The following is a 23,361-nucleotide window of genomic DNA, read 5'->3' as shown; positions in this document are numbered from 1 at the left end:
GCCTTTCTGTCTTTTCTTACAGCTCATTCAGTTTTCTCAAAACAGCTGTGTTGGATTCTTTATAAGCTAGATTGCGATGATCCATGTCATTGACATGTGTCTTTGTCAGTTTTGAAAAGTTACTGTTACTCTTTGGTGAGGACAACTTTCTTTAATTCAAGTTCCTTGAAATTTTGCATTGCTGCTTTTGCTTTAGATATAGCAGACACCACATTAAATCTTTACTGATTACCTTCAGGTGGTATATACTGTTCTTGACCTTGTATAGACTCACTCTACATTTCTTGCTTCCTCTTATGGAAAATACCTTAAGCTTTCATGTCTTCTTTGGTCCTTAAAACTCAGCAGGCTGTTGGAAACCTCTCTTTTGTTTTGCAGAATGTTGTGCTACAGCTGAAGCCTGGCCTGTGGTTACCTCCCTGCCACAGACCCTCATCTGTTTTTGGAGATCACTCCATTTACTGGAGTTTGCATTCATCTCCATACTTGGAAACACACAAAAACAACTGTCAGAAAGGTGGCAGTAAAGATGATTTCCTAAAGACTTACTACCCCCAGGGACTTGGAGTACCTATGGGCCCAGGGAGAGAGATCTTTGGGTGACATTCTCCTAGAGGCTTGTGGATGGGCTTCCTGCTGTAGCCCTGAGTGTAGTCGCAGGAACTGCATCCCTTTTACACTTTTTGACCTTCTTAATGATCTTTCATATTTCCTCTCTCCCCTCAGTCACGGAGGTTCAGCCCCAGAACTCTGGGTGCTGCTGGAGGGAAACTGGTTTCCCCAGCAATATCAAGTGGGCACTAGCTCACTACTTTCCCTTTCGCCCATGAGAGAGGCCCCACCAGCTAGTTCAAATTTATGCTGTGTCACCTTAGGGTAAGGAGCAGCACTGGCAAAATCCTTTAATCCTCTCCAATAATTCAAACTTACTTTTTTGGCTCCAACAGAGTAATGAAATCTCCCTTCAGGAATCCTGGACTTCTAACAATTTCTATAGGTATTCGACCAAATGAGCACTCACCACATTTCTCCATGTTTTCCCTGACCATGGCCCAGGGTGCTGGGACTACTTCACTACTCCTGCTGGCTCCAGTCTCTACCAATGTCTACCCGCCTATTACTGGATGCCCAGGTGAGTGACCATCTTCCTGGTTCTTTGATATTAGTTATGGGATCCAACAACTTTCACAGAGGGACTTTTAATCATGGATGTACGGTTAATTAGTTGTTAAAAAAAAGAAGCAAATAGGAAGGAAGCAAACCACCATGATGCTGACATCACTCCCTCTTTGCCAAGACTTTTACACAATTAGCTGAAGTAGAAAATTTCTTTGAATAGTTCCATTTGAAATGACATATGGATGAATAGAAAATCTGAATAATTCTGATTTATTAAAAATACTGAATTTGTAGTTAAACCTTTCTACTATAACTTCAAAACAAAACAATTTCAAGTTCAGGTGTATTTCAAAATAGTTAATAATGTTGTGTGAAAATTGAAATTTCCTGAATTTGAATGAATGTCTTAAGAAATACACACTGAGGTTATCAGGTAAAGGAATCTGACGGGTATAGAAATTCTCACATGGTTTAATGGAGGAAAATTCCTGACTGAGGTATACCCTTTTTGCATATACATTGTTCACTATGATTATACTTAAATAGCTATGTTTACTTAAAATATGTATTCTCCTTTATGCTTCTTGCCCTGATCTGAAACATGAATGAATAATGACAAAACCTGTATTTCATCATGAAATATCTAACTTTTGAAGTCAGTTTTCCATCACTCTCTGCTATTGGAGACATATCACTCCAAGAGCGTCATGTGTACCAACAGCCCTTCCCTTTCTCTCACCTGAGCAGGTCACAGAGGCCATGTTGCCATGGGAACAGTCAGAACTACCCAGGGCAGTCACAGGACAACTCCACAGGAAAGACTCAGTCCCCAAACAGTGAAATCGGACTGCTGAGATCTGGTCATCTCTGCCCACCAAGTGTGGTCCTCTGGGGGTGGAGATGGCAACTCCACAGCCAAGCTGTCGACAGACCACATTGGCATTGGCCAGAGTCCAGTGGGAGGCACACAGCGCTCTCCATTGTCCAGAAATGTTCATCTCCACCTGCCCCTCACACTGAGAGGAGCCGTTTGTCATGAGCCGCAATTCCGAGTACGCTGCTAGAAGAAGACAGGATTTCAGCAAAATCTCATGATTTTCTTACCCCCAACAGAGAGTGCAGGGAGGTTAGTCCTGATCTACATCTCACCTGAACAGGCAACCTGAACAGCTCCACTCTGGTGACACGTGCCCCCTGGACAGGGCACTCTGGGGCAGACCCAGAGCTCAGGCTCCTCCCCTTCACACCTGAACTCTTCAGCCCAGACCTGGCCATCAGACTCTCTGAAGGGCATGTGTTTCAGGACAGACACAGCCTTGCCGCATCCCAGCTCTGCACAGATGACCTGGGCAGTGGGGAGTGTGAAATTCCCATCAGACACTGGGATCCATTCTTTTCCAGAATGTACTTCTACACGCCCTGAGCAGGGTCTATCCCCTCCAAACAGATGCACAGATCCTAAGATAAAAATAATGACAAACACAGTGAGCGTTCATTTTCCTTGCTTGCAAACTGAAAACAATATGTCACAGGCAATGGTGTGAAAACTTTCCAGGAGTTGAGCACAAACTGAGAATTTAACAGTTAGTGTCAGAGTTGCATTTTCATGACCAAGTTTCTAAAGAGAAACCCAGAAGCAGGGTCAATTTGGAATGAGTGGATCCCAGCAAGGTATACTTTGAGGTTGGTTAGAGATGTGAATTCCTTATCTAAGGTCCAGGAAACTACAGGGACCAAGGCAGATCATCTTTAATGGCTGAATACCAGGAACATAGATTTAATTTTGGTTGGAGAAGTTTCTCATTTAGGAGCCTGGGATCTACAGAGCCCAAGAAAATTATGTATAATGTGTGGCACTCAAACTTGAGTATAGAGACATGAAGAACAGAACCAAACCAGAGCAAAATGGCTATGAGAGTATAGAGATCTATCCTTTAGACAAAGTTAGAAAGCTTTTCTGAGACTTTCTGCTACTAGTCTAATCAGATTTTTCCCCCACGAGCCACTCCTCAAGTGGCTTGGCATACAGAAAATTGTATAGGCTGGAGCCATTAATGCATGCCAACCTGTAGACAGATAATGGCTCAAGAGAAGAAATACTGACATAATAACTAATCTACTTTTAAAGTAACAAATTTTATTTTTCTGATAATTTTTGATGACAAAATATTCCAAGAATTTCTTAGATGACCTAAATGAAGAAAAAGATGAGTCTGTTCTGTTAAGTAAGCTCAGAGACAAAAAGGACAACTTGATTTATGAAGCTCAAAAGTTCATAGGTAGGTAGAACCAAGACTTGCTATAATTAAATTATCAAAATTCAAACACAAAGATAATTTTGAAAGCATTAAAAGAAAAATGACTTGTTACATATAAGGGAGTTTCTATCATAAAGCAGATTTCTCAGCAGAAATCTTGCTGACCAAAGTGAGCAGGGTAACGTATACAAAGCATTTAGTGAAAAAAATCTGCCAATAATCAACTCTTTATCTAGCAAACTGTCCTTTAAAAATGAAAAGAGATTTTTTTTTTAATTTTCAAAAAGCAAAAACTGAGGGGTTTCATCACCACTCGTCTTGCCTCTTATTAGTAAAGATAAATATGAAGAGAAGTACAGAATATTGATATACTGTAGTCTCAGCACGTGATTTTAACCATGTTTTGTAAATCAAAAGTCAAACACAGCAAGAATAACTATAATCACAGAAATTTGCTGGTGGAAAAAGAATGAAAAGTGAAAGTGAAGTCGCTCAGTCATGTCCGACTCTGCAAACCCGTGGACTGTAGCCTACCAGGCTCCTCTGTCCATGAGAGTCTCCAGGCAAGAATACTGGAGTGGGTTGCCATTTCCTTCTCCAGAGGATCTTTCCGACCCAGGGATCGAACCCGGGTCTCCTGCATTGGAGTCAGACGCTTTAGCCTCTGAGCCACCAGGGAAGCCCGGAAAAAGAATATGTAAAGAAATAAAATCTGACGTCAATGATATAAAGTATTGTGGAGATAGTAAAATACAGAGTTTCCATTAGCTATCAAATTTAATTTGTTACCTTAATTGTACTTAACTTTAGTTATCGACTATTATAGCTATCAATTGCTTGATGCAAGTTCCCAGGTAACCACAATTAAAAGTATAGAGGATAACAAGATAAGGAGAGAAGAGTCAGAGCATACCACTATGAAAAGTCACTTCACAAAGAAAGCAACAGAAGAGAAGAACAAGAGAACTACAAAACAGACAGAAAACAATGAACAAAGTAGTAACAACAAGTCCTGACCTTTCAATAATGATTTTAAATGTAAATGTATTAAACCTTCCAAATGAAAAATGATGAGTGGCCTGAGTAGATTAAAAAACAAGACCCAACTACATACTTTAGATTTCATGACACACATAGGATGAAAGTGAAGAGGTAGAGAAAGAGATTCCATGCAAATAGTAATCAAAAGAAAGCAAAGTCAGGCCAAAGAGAAGTTAAGCCAAAACCATTACAGGAGACATAATGATTAAATAGTTCAACAAGAATTGATAACCCATGCTATTACATATATATTCAATATATGCCCCCAACATCAAAAAATGTAAATAAACAAAGCCAACATTGACAGATCTTAGGGAGAAATAAAAGCAATACAAAAATATCCCACTGTTTATAATGGATGGATCATTCAGACAGAAAATCAATAAGAAAGCAACAGAACAGGGCAACATGATAGGCTAAATGGCATTACCAGACGCATAGTGCCCATTGACCCAATACACTGACCCATGGAGTACATTTTTACCCAATGTATAGAAAAATAGACATTCTTCTCAGTGACACATGAAATATTCTCCAGGACATGCTAGATCACAAACAAGTCTCAGAAAATTTAAGAATATCAAAATAATTCCAAGTGTCTTTGCTGACCATAATGGTAGCTAGAAATCAAGAATGAAAAGAAAACAGGAAAAATTCATAAATGCATGAAAACTAAATGACACACTCATATTCTGAGGCTTTTCTCCATTTATATACTGAATCCTATTGAGATTTTTATAGGGATTGCATCAAGTCTATAGATTACTTTGAGCAGTATAGACATTTTAGCAATATTAATTCTTTCAATCTATTAGCACAGAATGATTTTCCAATTATTTGTGTCTTTTTAATTTTCCTTCATGCAGGTTTAGTGTATTCAACATTTTATAATTGTAAAAGAAACTGACATAAAAAAAAAAAGGTAGAAGATGAAAGTAGAGAGTAAGCAAGCCATTATTTGGAGAGCTCCCAGTTGGAGAAAACTAAGATCATGGCATTCAGTCCCATCACTTCATGGCAAATAGAAGGGAAAACAATGGAAACAGTGACAGACTTTATTTTGGGGGGCTCCAAAATCACTGTAGATGATGACTACAGCCATGGAACTAAAAGATGTTTGCTCCTTGGAAGAAAAGCTATGACCAATCTAGACAGCATATTAAAAAGCAGAGACATTACTTTGCTGACAAAGGCAGTGGCAACCCACTCCAGTACTCTTGCGTGGAAAATCCCATGGATGGAGGAGGCTGGTAGGCTGCAGTCTATGAGGTCGCTAAGAGTTGGACACGAGTGAGTGACTTCCCTTTCACTTTTCACTTTCATGCATTAGAGAAGGAAATGGCAACCCACTCCAATGTTCTTACCTGGAGAATCCCAGGGACGGAGGGGCCTGGTGAGCTGCTGTCTCTGGGATCACACAGAATCAGACACGACTGAAGTGACTTAGCAGTAGCAGCATAGGTTATCAAATAGTCATGTATGGATGTGAGAGTTGGACTAGAAAGAAAGCTGAGCACCAAAGAATTGATGCTTTTGAACTGTGGTGTTGGAGAAGACTCTTGAGAGTCCCTTGGACTGCAAGGGGATCCAACCAGTCCATCCTAAAGGAGATCAGTCCTGGGTGTTCATTGGAAGGACTGATGCTGAAGCTGAAACTCCCATACTTTGGCCACATGATGTGAAGAACTGACTTATTGGAAAAGACCCTGATGCTGGAAAAGATTGAAGGCAGGAGGAGAAGGGGATGACAGAGAATGAGATGGTTGGGTGGCATCACCAACTCAATGGCCATGAGTAAACTCTGGGAGTTGGTGATGGACAGGAAAGCCTGGCATGCTGCAGTCCGTGGGGTTGCAAAGAGTCGGACATGACTGAGCGGCTGAACTGAAGTTGTGTAAGCCTCAATACTGATAAGACACATAAATATTTAGGGAAAATATTAGTTGAATCAGTTTTTAGCATATTTCATCACCCTCTGCTCCTCCTATCTATCACCTAACCCTGGATTTTGTCATTTCTCCTGCTTCACACAAGTTAACATGATCTTAAATATACAAATGTTAATTGATTTAAAGATGGGTTTGTCAAAAAGGGAAGCAACTGCTATAGAAGTGAAGGGTAGGTATATAGGTGGGGTTTGTGGCAAGTAAGGTGAGATCATAAAAAGTTTTGAAGCTTAGGAGGGAAACCAAAATGACAATGTATCACTAGTCATCCAAGGAACATATTTTGAAAAGAATAAAAGGGAATCAATTATTTAACTTTATAAATTCCCTTGTTTCTGAGTATATTCTGATTATTTATTGCTAGAGTTCTTTCTGGTAAAAGACTACCTAGTAATGCCTGAATCCAGTCAAAAAACTAGACTTCCAAAGAAGAAAAATATAATGCATAAAAAATTTTAAATGAGCAATCATTAAAAGCAAATTCAGAAATTACAGAGATGATTTAATTGGCTGATAAGTTCTTTAAACCTCTAATATAAATATACCTACTGAGGCATAAAAACAAAGTAGAGAAAAAATAAGCAAATGGAGCTTCTAAAGTAAAATACAATATCTGGAATGAAAAATTGTCTGGATTAATTTAACAAGAGACAAGACATTGCAGAATAAAAGAATTGGAAATTCAACATAGCAATTGACCATCCACATTGAATTAGAGAGAGAAAAATATGAGTAGAAATTAGTATCATGAAGGATAATATCAAACCATGTAAAATATGTTATTTGGAGATTTAGAATAAGGGATAAGTAGAAAAAAAAAATTTAATGATAGATGAAAGTTTTCCAAATTTAATGAAGCTATAAACCCACTGATCCAAGAGGCTAAACAAACCTCAAAGAAGATAAACTAAATAAAACTACCTAAGGCACTTGATAATATATTGCTGAAATCCATTCATAAGCAAAAATAACTCTTAACAGCAGCCAGGAAATTTTGACACACTATATATAGGGGAACAACGCTAAGTATTACTGGCTTCTTGTTTGAAGTAATGCAAGCCAGATAATTATGCAAAAACATCTTTAGAGTACTCGGCGGGGGGCAAATATTAACACAGAATTCAGATACTTTTGAAAATAACATTCAAACCTGAAAGAAAATTAAAGTGTTTTCAGATGAATAACAGATGATACAATATGAGGCTATCAGACATACACTACACAAAAATGTTATCTAAAGGTCTAAAAGTTAAAGGAAAGTGATAATAAATGAAAGCTTGGATCTACCCAAAGCTATAAGAACTGTGTTAAATGATAATTCTGCAAGTAAATATTTTTAAAACTTCTTCTCATTTTTAAAATACTACAATATTTAAGACAAAAATAACAATTTGTATTAAAATCATACATATTTATAAGTAGAATATATGACAACAGTAACATAAATAACAAGAACAGTGAAATAGAATTATACTATAATAAGGTCTTAATTATATATTAAGTGACATGATATCTAAAGAAAAATGTGATTAAAGAGAAATATTTTCAACATTATGATAAGCTCTGCAAAAAGAGATATAGCCAATAAACCAACAGAGTACATAAAATAGAGTATTAAAATGCTCAATTAAAGATTAAAATAGGGGAAAAAAGCATAAAACAAACAGCAAGCTAGTAAACTTAAACACAAGTATATAAATAATTACGTTAATTTAAATTATTTAAACAATCCAACTAAAAGCAAGATGATCAGACTAGATAAAGTAAGACAAAATCATACACTGTATAAACACAGAAACATAGGGTCACAAAGATATACCATGCAAACACTGATCAGAGAAAACTGCATTATCTATATTAATATTATATAAAGTAAGCCTATAGGATAAAGAATATATTCAGAGAGAAAAGAACATTTCATGATGATAAAATACAAAAGAAATTATATAGTTTCAAAATCAGTATGAAGCAACTGAAATGGTGTTTAGAGGAAAATTTACAGCCTTTATGCTTCCTTGAGGCTTACATTAGAAAAGAAAAGAAAACTGAGAGCAAATGATCTAAGATTCCACCTCAAGAATCTATAAAAATACAGCAAATCGAAACCAAACGAGAAGAACAAAAACTAATAGAAATCAATGAAATAGGAAACATAAACAATAAAGAAAATCAGCAAAGTCAACTGGTAATTCTTTTTGAAAGGCTAATGAAACTGATAATCCTCTAGCAAAAAATTCTATCAAGAAAAACTAAGAGAACACAAATTTAACAACACCAAGAATGAAAGGGGATCTTACCGATATTTAAAATATACATTGTTGTTCAGTCACTAAGTCGTACCCAACTCTGTTACCCTGTGGACTGCAGCACCCAAGGCTTCCCTGACTTTCTCTATCTTCTGGAGTTTGCTCAAATTTATATCCATTGAGTCAGTGATGCCATCCAACCATCTCGTCCTCTGTTGCCCCCCTTCTCCTCCTGGTCTCATCTCAATCTTTCCCAGCGTCAGGGTCTATTCCAATGAGTTGGCTCCTCACATCAGGTGGTCAAACTATTGGAACTTCAGCTTCAGCATCAGTCCTTTCAATGAATCTTCAAGGTTGGTTTCCTTTAGGACTGACTGGTTTGATCTCCTTGTTGTCCAAGGGATTCTCAAAAGTCTTATCCAGCACCACAGTTCAAACACATCAGTTCTTTGGTGCTCAATCTTCCTTATGGTCCAACTCTCACATCCATACCAGACTACTGGAAAAAACATAGCTTTGACCTTTGTCAGCAAAGTGATGTTTCTGCTTTTTAATATGCTGTCTAGGTTTATCATAGCTTTTCTTCCAATGAGCAAGCATCTTTTAATTTCATCATTAAAGTCACCATCTGCAGTGCTTTTGGAGCCCAAGAAAATAGAATCTCCCACTGTTTCCATTTCTCCCCCATATCTTTGCTTCCCAAGTGATGCTAGTCTATCAGTTCAGATAGACATAAGAGATGTGGGTTCGATTCCCTTCCATCCTGGGAAGATTCCCTGGAGGAGAAAATGGAAACCCACTTCAGTATTCTTGCCTGGAAAGTCCCATGAACAGAGGAGCCTGGCAGGCTACAGCCCATAGGGCTGCACAAAGTTGGACACAACTGAAGCAACTTAGCACTGCACATTTGGCATGAAGTGATGGGACTGGGTGCCATGATCTTAGTTTTTTAACAATATCGGGCATGTTCAGAGTTGTGTGACCACAGACTGATCTTAGTTTTTGAATGTTGAGTTTTAAGTCAGCTTTCTCACTCTCCTTTCCTCTTCATCAAGAGGTTCCTTAGTTCCTCTTCACTTTCTGTCACTAGAGTGATAACATATGCATATCTGAGGTTGTTGATATTTCTCCTGAAAATCTTGATTCCAGCTTGTGCTTCATCCAGCCCAGCATCTCACATGATGTACTCTGCATATAAATTAAATAAGCAGGGTGACAACATACAGCCTTGTCATACTCCTTTTCCTGTGTTGAACCAGTCCATTGCTCCATGTTTGGTTCTAACTGTTGCTTCTTGACAGGTTAGGTAGTCTGGTATTCCCACCTTTTTAAAATTTTCTACAGTTTGTTGTGATGCACACAGTCAAAAGATTTAGCATAGTCAATGAAGCAGAAGTAGATTTTTTTTTTCTGAAATTCTCTTTCTTTTTCTATGATCCAACAGATGTCAGCAATATGATCTCTGGTTCCTCTTCCTTTTCTAAATCCAGCGTGTACATTTGGAAGTTCTCAGTTTACATATAGTTGAAGCCTAGCTTGAAGGATTTGGAGCATTACCTTGCTAGCATGTGAAATGAGTGCAGTTGTGTGGAACTTTAAACTTTCTTTGGCATTGTCCATCTTTGGGATTGAAATGAAAACAAACTGACCTTTTTCAGTCCTGTGAAACTCCATTGCTGAGTTTTCCAAATTTGCTGGCATATTGAGTGCAGCACTCTAACAGCGTCATCTTTTTAGGATTTGAACTAGCTCAGCTGGAATTCCATCACTTTCACTAGCTTTTGTCATCTTAATTCTTCCTAAGGCCCACTTGACTTCAGATTCCAGGATATCTGGCTCTAGGTGAGTGACCACATCATCATCGTTATCTGGCTCAATAAGACCTTTCTTGTCTAGTTCTTCTGTGTATTCCTGCCACCTCTTTTTTTTAATCTCTTTTACTTCTGTTAGGTCCTTGCCATGTTTTCCCTTGAAAATACAACTACCAATATTTGAAAGCACAAAAAATGGAAAATCTGAAAAAAATCTGAAGTTCCTTAAAAAGTTCCCATTAAGAAAATTGCAGTCCTCCAATGTCAGCTCTTCCACAGAGCTCAGAAACAATTTCTACTCTGGATTTATCCTAAACACAGTACTTCACCTTCAACATCTGATAAAGAGGGTGAAATTCTCTTTCACACCACTTTCCTAAAATTGAGAAGAAACTCTAAGACTTCAGTTTCAATTAGAGAATTGGAACAGACATGCTATTCTCTTCTTACTTCTCCTGTGTCACCACTTTGACCTGCCTTCACTAAAACATGTTTCTGAAAATATAGAAGGGATAGACCAGAGGGAAGAAACTGACAAAGAGATTAACACAAGAAAACTGGAACCGTTCATAAACATGTGAAAATCTAACTTAGAGCAGCATTAGGGAGTAAAAACCATAATCAAGGTTAAAATGCCAGAGTACCCTGTTAATTTTAAAGTATATCCTAACTGAAATTAATATTGAGACATTAAACTTACAGCGCCTCACACTGCATTTTTACTCAGATGCTGATGTGTCAAAATAAGGTGGAAACCCATGTACTGTTCCCACAAGTTGAGCTGCAGTTGAAACCATGATTAGGGCATGGTGACAAGAGAAATGTTACTTGAAATGCCAGAAAACAGATTTCTTAAAACAAAAAATTCCCATCTGAAACTCAAATGCCCCTTGAAACTAATTAGTTTTAGTAATAATAATAACAGAAGAAAACATTTGCAGTGATGAATAGGTTTTTGCATAGATCATGGTAATGATTTCACAGATATATACTGACCTCCCAAAGTTCCAAGTTGCATACATTAAATCTATACAGCTTTTTGTATGTCAGTCATACCTCAGTAAAGTAGATTAAAATGAAACTAATTCTTTTCTTAGGGGTCTCAACTAGTATCATCAAAGATCTGCTGAGGGTGAGATTGGAAAAGTCACTTTTCTGGTGATCTTCCCCAAAAGAGCTGATTAGCCATGAGCTGCTAGAAATGTACTGCCAATACTCTCACATCTCCCCCTGTCTCACCCACCAGATGGCTGACCATTTTTAAAGACTCAACTACCTACATTAGGAATTCACTGTGATATCTGACTTTGTCTCTAGTCCACCTGGTCTGATGGGATTAATGTGTAAAGCATCTAGATCTTCCACCATTGTAATAACAACTGGAAACTGCGACCACCTACTCATACCCTAGTCTCACTGCTATCTTTACTGTCTCCACCTTGGCACAATCCAATGCGCTTAGCACTGAGCACTCCTCATGAGTCACTTCAGGTCCTATTAGCCTCACTGACTGTTACACTTGACATGCTTCAGTTACTGTGTTGTTAATTTCCAAGTTTCATATTTTGCTTCTCCTTCAACAACCCCACAAACAGAATGTGAGTTCCCCCCCGAGGTGGCCAGGATATGAGACTAGCTCCTGCCACAAATCCTCCTGCTTGCCCTAACTGTGACCTAGGACCTTCAAATGCACCAGTGACATCCCCTCACACCTTTTCCTTGTGTTGCACCCTGACCCCCGGTGTTGTCACTTCTCCATGTGTCTTCACTCTCTCTTTTGGCTTCTCATGCTTTGTTGAGTCAACCTCCTTGCAGCCTCCCTGATATGATCCCTTCATACCCCTGGTGACTCTGTTTCTCTAAGACCAGAGAGTGTAAAAATCTATGCTTGCCCTCTCTTATGACCTCTCTTGTGGCCAAACCTGACTGGCCATCTCAATAGAATAAAAAATAATCATGATGAAACTAATCTGTCACATCATTGTATAAAAGTCCAAACCAGCAGTTGTACCTGTTTGTAACATTTGACCTCACCTCCCTGCCTCTTATGACACATCAGAGAGATCTGAAGGGTCCAGCAGTCCACAGATCTGGAGTTTTTACTGTCCAGGGCCAACCAAACCCTTACTTACCTTTGAAAACCTAATGCTCTAAGAATCAAGTGTGACCACAGTCTTCCCCCAAGGGTGCTCTAAAACATGTGATCTGGTTTCCTCATGGTTATTCTGTGAATGAGACAGAGGTGTTTCCTGCTGGGAATCCCCTCCCAGACCAGACAGGTCTTACCTGAGCAGACTGCTCCAATATCCTGGTCATGAGAGAAGGTGTCATTATAGTTTTTAAAATCAATATGGACACACTTATAGAGAGTCAAAGTTGATTCATCCTCTCTACTCTCGCAGGAAGCATATAAAAACCAAATGGGGCCAAGTCTTGGTCCAAAATAAGACCCTCTGGGAGCATCAATGGCAACTCCACATTCCAGTTGTCTGCACACCTCTTCTACACCTGCTAGGAGCCAGTACTCAGCATACACTGTGCCCCATTCCCCTTTGTACTTCGCTTCCACTCTCCCCTCACAGCGGTGGGCTCCATCCTTCAGCCTCAGCTCCAGAGCTGCAAGAGAGACACAGACACAGGACAGAGGAGAGATTTTAAGAGAGAGTGCAGTGGTGTGCTGGTAAGTATTAAAAACAACAACAACAACAACAACAAAACTTATCTCTGAGGGGGAAATAAATCCCTGAATTTGCTGACTTTTGTGGTATAAATATTCCCACATGGCCAACTCGAAGTTCCCAATGTGCCATCACCGAACCTGGAGCAGGAAGAGAGACACCAGGTGTTTCTCAGGAGCCTGTAGAACGAGCTCCAGGAACACCACCGAGGACAGGCCTTCAGAGACTCTGGATGCTGCCCTCCCTGCTCAAGTCTACTAGGGCCCAGCTTCCCCATCTCAGTTACAGCTCATGGCCCGGGATCCAGGGAGGAATCCTCCCTCTCCTTCCCTGTCCATAGGGAGCATCTCATCCAGCTCAGGAACAGAGGGCTCAGGCAACAGGCTCTACAGTGTCCTGATAGTTCCTGTCACCTGATGTTCACATCCTTGTGTAATCCCCACATGCGAATGTATCTAGTAACATGCATGTAACAAATGGAATTTGGCAAAAGTGATGAGATGTCACTTAAGAGATTAGGCTTCAAGATGACTCTGGTTTCCCTTTGAAGACCTATCTTACTCTCTGTTTTATTTCTGCTTTATTGACTATGCCATAGCCTTTGACTGTGTGGATCACAATAAACTGTGGAAAATTCTGAAAGAGATGGAAATACCAGACCATCTGACCTGTCTCTTGAGAAATCTGTATGCATGTCAGGAAGCAACAGTTAGAACTGGACATGGAACAACAGACTGGTTCCAAATAGGAAAAGGAGTCCGTCAAGGTTGTATATTGTCACCCTGCTTATTTAACTTCTATGCAGAGTACATCATGAGAAACACTGGCTGGAAGAAGCACAAGCTGGAATCAAGATTGCCAGGAGAAATATCTATAACCTCAGATATGCAGACGACACCACCCTTATGGCAGAAAGTGAAGAGGACCTAAAAAGCCCCTCGGTGAAGGTGAAGGAGGAGATTGAAAATGTTGGCTTAAAGCTCAACATTCAGAAAACTAAGATCATGGCATCTGGTCCCATCACTTTATGGGAAATAGATTGGGAAACATTGGAAACAGTGTCAGACTTTATTTTGGGGGGCTCCAAAATCACTACAGATGGTGATTGCAGCCATGGAATTAAAAGATGCCTACTCCTTGGAAGGAAAGTTGTGACCAACCTAGATAGCATATTGAAAAGCAGAGACATTACTTTGCCAACAAAGGTCCATCTAGTCAAGGCTACGGTTTTTCCAGTGGTCATGTATGGATGTGAGAATTGGATGGTGAAGAAAGCTGAGTGCTGAAGAATTGATGCTTTTGAACTGTGATGTTGGAGAAGACTCTTGAGAGTCCCTTGGACTGCAAGATGATCCAACCAGTCCATCCTAAAGGAGATCAGTTCTGGGTGTTCTTTGGAAGGACTGATGTTGAAGCTGAAACTCCAATACTTTGACCACCTCATGCGAAGAGTTGACTCATTGGAAAGAGCCTAATGCTGTGAGGGATTGGGTGCAGGAGGAGAAGGGGACAACAGTACGAGATGCCTGGATGGCATCACTGACTCAATGGACATGGGCCTGGGTAGACTCCAGGAGTTGTGAAGGACAGGGAGGTCTGGCGTGCTGCAATTCATGCAGTCGCAAAGAGTTGGACACGACTGAGTGACTGAACTGAACTGAACTGAACTTACTCTCTCTCTCTCTCTCTCTCTCTCTCTCTCTCTCTCTCTCTCTCTCTCTCTCTCTCTCTCTTGCTCTAATGAAGCCAGCTGTCACGTTGTGAGCTGTGTATGGGGAGACCCTCAGGACAAGGAACCAAGGGAGGCCTCTTGGCAACAGCCAGCAAGAGACTGAGGCTCTCAGTTAAACAGTCTCCTAAAGTCTGAATGCTGCCAATAACCAGGTGGGTGTGAGTGGTACCCATCCCTGGTTGAACCTTCAAATGATTGAACCACTGAGACAACACGAGTCAAAGGACCCTGGTAATCCTTGCTGATTCCTAGTCCATGGAAATTATGAGGTGCTAGATGTTTGCTGCTTTAAGCTGTTGTTTTGTTTTGTTTATTTATTTTTGGCTGTGCTGGGTTTTTGTTGCCACTCACAGACTTCCTCTAGTTACAGAGAGTGGAGGCTGCTCTTCATTGTGGTGCATGAGCCTCTCATGCTGGTGGCTTCTCTTGTTGCTGAGCACAGGCTCTAATCACGAGGGCTAAGATGCCAAGTTTTTCAGTAATTTGTAGCACAGCAACTTATAACTAATGTAAGAAGGGATTATGCTAAGTGAGAGAAGTAAGACAGAGAAAAGCAAATACTGTTTGATCTCATTTATATGTGAAATCTAAAAAGAAAAAAAAATTCATAGATAAGGAGATTGGTGGTTGTCTGGGTAGAGGTGGGAGTGGGAGGAAAGGATGATGGTGGTACAAACGTCTACTTAAAACATAGATAAGCCCTGGGGATTGAACGTACATGTGACTGTAGTTGACAATTGTTGTTGTTTAGTCACCAAGTCATGTCTGACTCTCTGCAACCCCATGAACTTCAGCACACCAGGCTTCCCTGTCCTTCACTATTTTCTGGAGTTTGCTCAGACTCATGTCCATTGAGTTGGTGATGCCATCCAGCTCTCTCATCCTCTGTCACTCCTTTCTTCTCTTGCCCTCAGTCTTTCCCAACATCAGGGTCTTTTCCAGTGAATTGGCTCTTCATATCAGGTGGCCAAAGTACTGGAGCTTCAGCATCAGTCTTCCAATGAATTTTCAGGGTTGATATCCTTTAGGATTGACAGACTTGATCTCCTCGCTGTCCAAGGGACTCTCAAGAGTATTCTCCAGCACCACAGTTTGAAAGTATCACTTCTTCAGCACTCAACCTTCTTTACAGTCCAGCTCTCACAACCATACATGACTATTGGAAAAGACATAGATTTGATTATAGGGAGCTTTGTTGGTAAAGTGATCTCTCTGTTTTTTAATATGCTGTCTAGATTTGCCATAGCTTTTCTTCCAAGGAGAAAACATCTTTTGATTTCATAGCTTCAGTCACCATCTATTGTGATTTTGGAGCCCAAGAAAATAAAATCTGTCACTGTTTCCACTTTTTCCCCATCTTTTTGCCAAGAAATGATGGAATCAGTTGTCATGATCTTAGTTGACAATACTGATTGTATATTTGATCATAACTAATAAAGTCAATCTTAAAAGTTTTCATAACATACACACAGTAACTATGTGACATGATGTGATCAATGTGTTAACTAACTTAATTATGTTAATAGTTTCAAAATACACATGTATTTCTTTTTTAATACCTTAATTTTTGGAGTATAGCTGATTTACAATGTTGTGTTAGTTCCAGGTGTGCAGTAAAGTGACTCAGTTATATATTTTAATACATATACTCATTCTTTTTTAGATTCTTTTCTCTCCTAGCTTATCACAGAATACTGATCAGACTTCCCTGTGCTGTGCAGTAGGGCCATGTTGACTATCTGTCATATATATAGTAAGGTGCATGTGTGTTAATTTCAAATTCCTGATTTCTCCCTCTCCCTAACTCCCAACATTTCCCCTTGTGTAACCATAAGTTGTTTTGGATATCTGTAAGTCTGCTTCTGTTTTGTAAATAAGTTCATTTGTATCCTTTTAAAATTAATTTTTATTGGAGTATAGTTGCTTTACAATGTTGTATTTCCTCTGTACAACAAAGTGATTCAGTCATTTGTTGTTGTTCAGTTGCTAAGTCATGTCTAACTCTTTGTGAATTCATGGACTGACACACTGCAGGCTCACCTGTCCTCCACTATCTCCTGAAGCTCGCTCAGATTCAAGATGATGTGTGATCATGATGCTATCTAACCAGCTCCTCCTCTGCTGCACCCTTCTCCTCTTGCCTTCAGTGTTTCCCAGATAATTTCCAATGAGTTTGCTCTTGGTTGAGTCCCTTTTCTCCACACCATCCCCAGCATTTATCATTTATAGAATTTTTGATGGCCAATTCTGACTGGTGTGAGGTGATGCCTCATGGTACTTTTGATTTGCATTTCTCTGATAATTAATGGTGCTCAGCATCTTTTCATGTGTTGTTTGAACACCTGTATGTCTTCACTGGAGAATATATACATATGTATTTCAAGTCATCATACTGTACACCTTTCACTTATATCTTATTATATGGTGATTACCTTCCAATAAAGCTGGAAACAATAGACAGAAAAAAATAGAGAGAGAGACAAAAACTTTTGCAAATTCAAGGGAAAAATGACAGGAATAATAGTAATGGGAGCTGGAAATATATTTCTCAGCTTTTAATACTTGAAATGGTCATCTGAACTAAATTCAATGGGGAAACAGTGGAAGTAGTGACAGATTTTATTTTCTTGGGCTCCAAAATCCCTGTGGACAATGACTACAACCATGAAATTAAAAGACACTTGCTCCTTGGAAGAAAAGCCATTACAAACCTAGTCAGTGTATTAAAAAGCAGAGACATCACATTGCCAAAAAAAGTCCATATAGTCAAAAGCTATGTTTTTCCCTGTGGTCATGTATGGATGTGAGAGTTGAACCATAAAAAAAGCTGCGTGCATGTGTGCTAAGTCGTTTCAGTAGTGTCCGACTCTTTGTGACCCTATGGACCACAGTCTGCCGGGTTTCTCTATCCATGGGATTCCCCAGGCAAGAATTCTGGAGTGGATTGCCAGTTCCTTCTCCAGGGGATCTTCCCAACCCAGGGATGGACACTGCATCTCTTATGTCTCCTGCATTGGCAGGCGGGTGCTTTACCACTAGCACCAGCTGGGAAGCAGCACCGAAGAACTGATGCTTTTGAACTGTGGTGTTGGAGAAGATTGTTGAGAGTGCCTTGGACTGTCAGGAAATTGAAACAGTCAATCCTACAGGAAATCAACCCTGAATATTCATTGGAAGGACTGATACTGAAGTTGAAGCTCCAATACTTTGGCCACAAAGAGCTAACTCATTGGGAAAAAAACAAAAACAAAAAAAATCCTGCTGGTGTCCCCACTGATGGCACTTATCAGAGTTTATTATAATTTCTAGTTTTATTGTCCAGCTTCACACTAGACTATCAGTTAATATGGGCCAGGGAGCTTTATTCACCATCATCAGGGCCTCAGCATCTGGTGAATTGCACAGGGTGTGGGTTGAATGCCCCACAAACCCATCTTTAAATTAATAAACATTTGTGGAATGAAAGTCTAAATAAATTCTGAAAAGAAGGTATGGAAATAATATAATTTAGCACATTTATGGCCTTCAAATCAGTAAGAAAAGAAAAAGAAATAATTCAAGAATGACATTGGAAAAAATAAAATTATGTAGAATGTCATATCATACATAAAATAACTGACACAATTATTTAGTATTTACACATGTAAATATATTCATAAAATTATTACAGATAAAAATAATTTATTTAAATATAAAGTGGGGAAGAACATGCTTGACAAGGCTCTGAAAGTGGAAACAAAAACAGGAAATTTTAACAGGCAATTAATATTATTAGAAACTTCCATGAGGGACTTCCCTGGTGGTCCAACAATTAGGACCCTGCACTTTCAATGAAGGTAACCCAGGCTTGATTCCTGGTCTGGTTTGGTACAGTCAAAAAAATCAAACAATAAACTGAAGGAAGCATATTCAGTCTAAAAAATAATGTAATTCAATAGGACAGGGAGTTGCACCCAAACTGCTTGGTTTCAAGTCTTACCTCTATTTCTTACAACTGACTCTTCTTGGGCAAGTGACTTTGCTTTGCCTCAGTGATCTGTTTGGTGGATAAAATATATACTCTGCCTTGTTGGACTGTTGTGTGCTCAAATGAGTTCATATAAGTAAATGCACTGTTGGTTGTTGCAGTAGATGATAGTAGTAGTATAAAGAGCTTGAATACAAATCATGGCAAAAATGATAGCCGTCACAAGGTAAAAAGGACAAACGTAATGAGCAAAGTAATTCACAAACGAAGGATTAAATTAGCTAATATATGCGAGTATTTGCCTACCAAACTGGCTAAGATTTTAGAACATCATAAGAAGACAAAGTTGGTGAAGCTATGTGGAAACTAACATTCTCATTCACCATTTGTAGAACCAAAGTTCAATGCAGCTATTTCTGGCAAGCATTAATCTCTATGTACCAAAAGCTCTAAAGTTATAGGTATAAAGCCTTAAAGCCTTAGAGGTACTCAGCCTATAAAGCAGCAACTCCACTTTTTCTTTCAACATTTAAATATTTGTTTATTTGTCTGTTTATTTGACTGCCCAGGTCTTAGTTGCCATATGCAGGATCTTTAGCTGAAGGATGCAAACTCTCAGTTGCCACATATGGAATCTAGTTCCCAGACCAGGGATTGAATCTGGGATCCTGCACTGGCAGCATGAATTCTTAGTTACTGGACCACCAGGGAATTCCCAGAAACCTCACCTTTAGAATAGGATTAAGAGAAGCAATCATGGATGGTCCTACATTTAAACGCAGGGAAGTTCAGAGTAACGTTTTTCATAATAGCAAAAAATTGCTGAAAACAACTAAATGCTCAATACAGACGGTCAGGTGAGCATATTGCACTTCTGCATATAGTGAAATAACTGGAGGCAGTTAAAAAATTCAGTACTATCCCTGTGATAGCCTGTATTTTTAAATTCTACAATAGAATGCTTTAGTGTGTAAAAGAATAGTTAATGATATAGAAAAATGTCCAAAATATATTCTGGATTTTAAAAACGGGATAAAAAACAACATATGCCAAATTATCTAATCCTGAGGATCTACATTTTTGTCTAATGGTATCAACTGCATTTGAGAGATAGTTTTATGCCAATGCCCATCATGAATTTCAAGGTGGAGATTCCTGTAACGTGTGAGAAATCATCAGGTGCTGATAAAAGCCAAGACTGTTATTTTACAAGGAGCAAGTCTACTGTAGCATGAAGTAGAAGAATAAGATGTTATAGGATAACTCTGAATGGTGTTGTTTCAAAGAAAATGAAAATAGTGCTTGCTTTGGTGAAATATTCTTGCTTCTTAAAAACAGCTGATGCTATTTTCTACAATTTTCCTTGTAACAGGAAGGGGCCATGCATCAAAACATCCGTCATCTCCCCCTTGTGAGACCAAAACCCACCTCTGACCTCCAGAGCCCTCAGGAGGAGACACTTCACCAGCATCTGCTCAGCACTCAAGGAGCAGAGATGAGGAAAAAGGGACTTCCCAAGGAGAGCTGTGGACTGGAGGCTGAGGTCTAGGGGATGACAGTGAGCTCTGAGATGAGATGGGGCTGCAGTGAGTCTCAGCCAGACCAGTACCCACATCTGAGAGGGCCGCCTCCACCAGACTGGAGACCAGATTCTCCACAGCCGCAGCCCTGACGCCTGCTGTCCTCTCACTCAGGGGAAACCAGCTCCAAGGAGGGACAGGAGAGGACACGAGGCAGAAAGTGCTCCCTACAGAGTCACAGCAGATCCTGGGAGGGGAAAGGACCATCCCAGGTCCCCAGCACATCAGGAAATGTCACAGGGACTGGGGCAGAGATTAGGGAACTTAGACACCTGGGGCTGCACAACTGATCTCTACAGACAAGAGGTCCCTGCTCCTGGCTGTGGGCTTCTGCTCCGTAATGGGGACAGGTGAGATAAGCAGGCAGAGCCTCTCACAGAGCCCAGTGCTGGGCAGATGCAGCAACATGCAGAGGGGAGCCTGGGGGATGGGGGAGAGGAGAGAGAGAGAGGCAGGCAGGCGCGCCATCATCTCTGATCTGGTCACATGCAGCGACCATGACACCCAGCCCTGTGGGACCCTGTGTGCTTCACAGACCCGCGGACTCAGTCCCTGCTCAGCAGCCCCGTTCCTCTCACACAGGATCCACACACACTCACACGCACTCACACGCACATACACACAAACTCCTCATACACTCCCACTCCACACACACACACACACAAACTCCTCACTCACTCCTCAGACACACTCACACACACACTCCACACACACACCCTCACACACTCCTCACACACCCTCAAACACACACAAACTCCTCACACATGCCTCACAATCACACACACACACTCCACACACAACCTCGCACAATCCTCACACCCAAACACACTTTACACACAACCTCACACACTCCTCACACCCAAACACACTCCTCACTCACCCGCTCACACACACACTCTCACACACTCCTCACACACTAACTCCTCACACATCCTCACACCACACACAGACACACACAAGGTCCTCACACACTCCACATACACACACATACCCCCTCACACACTCCTCACACACCCTTGCAAACACACATACCCTTGCACACAAACACAAACTCCTCACACACTCCACACACACACCCTCACACACACACACACCCTCTCTCAGACACAGCCTCTCTCACGCACACACACACACACTCACACACTCATCACAAACCCCTGCAAATACACATATCCTTGCACACAAACACAAACTCCTCACACACAGACACAGACACAGACACACACACACACACACACACACACACACACAGAGCCTACAGGAGCACAGACACAGGAAGCACGGGGACCCAGGGGCAGTGCTCACACACCAGGCACGTGGAGCATGTGGGAACAGCCCAGAGTCCCCGCTGGGGTCAGTCGCTGGACCTTCCACACACGGGGAGCCACTGGGACTCCTAGAAGCTCCCTGAGAACAGGGGAGACAGCGGAGAGGACTCAGGCTGACCCAGCTCTATCCAGACCAAGCCTCACTGCTCTGTAAAATCTGCCGCTATGACGAGTATAGCCCGCACAGGAGAGGGACCAGCGTTCACAGTCAGCATGGCTCTTTTTTGGTCAAAAATACTGAGGCTCAGCTCCAGAACTCCAGACACCTTTCCTTTCACCAAGCGGTCCACTCCCCTGCTGTGGACCCAGGACAGAGGGCCAGCTCTTACCTTGACCACCCACCATGGTGCCGAGGAGGAGGACACAGAGTCCCCGTAGGAAGAGATGTCTGCCCAGACCCATCCTGACCCTACGTCCTCAAGGTCACAGTCCCAGCTGCAGGATCAGCCTGTGAGGAGGCATCAGGGTGCCGACCAGGGTCTATATAGACCACCCCTTACACCCTCCCTCCTGAGAGCCAATAGCGACACCTCTCACCATTTCAGGCACTATCGGAGGCTGCATCTGCCACTTTCTGAAGCTCAGACACCAATGAGCTTCTGAATCTTCCACATCTCCTTATATGAGCAACACGGTCCTTTGACCTCCTGCTTCCGTGGTCCTGAGAGCCGGGCCCCCTGACCAGGGCTGGAGTAGAAAAGTCTCATCAAAAACTATGAGTACCATTCTTTCCTCTGATTACCTTGGCCAGTCCCCAAGCACTGTAAGATCTGGCAGGGTCAGGCTGTGGAATTCACTGGACCACGGAGAATAACTTCAGTGATATCCAGCATTGATATTCCCCAGCACTGAGCTCAGGGTCAAGAAGAGTACTACAGGAAGGCTTCAAATACGAGAACATTTCTTGGGCCAGCAGAAAATGAGGACAAGGATTTCAGGAATTCACAGGTGACCGTGGAGAGGGTCGGGAGGGAACCATTAAGCTGAGTGGATGAGATTGCAGGTCTCCTCTCAGAATGACCTGGAGACTGGGTCCCGGAGAAGGTGCCTGTGAGCTCAGTTGTGTCCTACTTTTTGTGACCCCTGGACTGTAACCCGCCAGGCTCCTCTGACCACAGGATTTCCTAGGCAAGAGTACTGGAGTGGGTTGCCATTTCCTTCCTGAGGGGATCTTCTCGACCCAGGCATCGAACCCACGTCTCCTGCGTCTCCTGCATTGGCAGGCAGGTTCTTTATTGCTGAGCCACCTGGGAAGCCCTATAAGGGATTTGCAGACATGCTAAGTCCCTTTCCCTTTATTGCATTAATTTTATGTGAAATATCTCTCTCAGCTAGTCAACAAATGATGCTTCAAGAAAGAGATTGCTGTTACAGGAGACAAAGAGAAAGTAGGAGTTATCATTCAACTCTAGTCTGCCAAAATAGGATTTGGGGATCTAAGAGAAGAAAACATATGACTTAGAAAGATTTGGATTTTCTAAACTTCACATTGTCGCTCTTTGCATATTGAGAGTTTGGTTTCACAGGATTCAGAGCACCCTTGTATTATAAGCCATAACTAAAGAAGATGTAAAATATAATTTAAAGCAACTGCCCCCAGACAGAAGGATAAATAGAAAGTATTCTGCTGCACAGTGGCTGCAGGCAAGGGGCAA

The 23,361-nt window shown here is 41.0% G+C and overlaps 1 pseudogene; it reads right to left on the bottom strand.

Annotated features, from left to right (window-relative positions):
• LOC138077647 (antigen WC1.1-like) overlaps positions 1-22,108 on the bottom strand; it is a 54,641-nt pseudogene extending 32,533 nt beyond the window's left edge.
• Positions 22,109-23,361: the final 1,253 nt, after the last annotated feature.

The sequence above is a fragment of the Capricornis sumatraensis genome, chromosome 4 (genome assembly GCF_032405125.1).
Source record: "Capricornis sumatraensis isolate serow.1 chromosome 4, serow.2, whole genome shotgun sequence".
NCBI lineage: Eukaryota > Metazoa > Chordata > Mammalia > Artiodactyla > Bovidae > Capricornis > Capricornis sumatraensis.
Note: the sequence above shows the minus strand (reverse complement) of the source record. Positions and strands in the feature narration are given on the sequence as shown.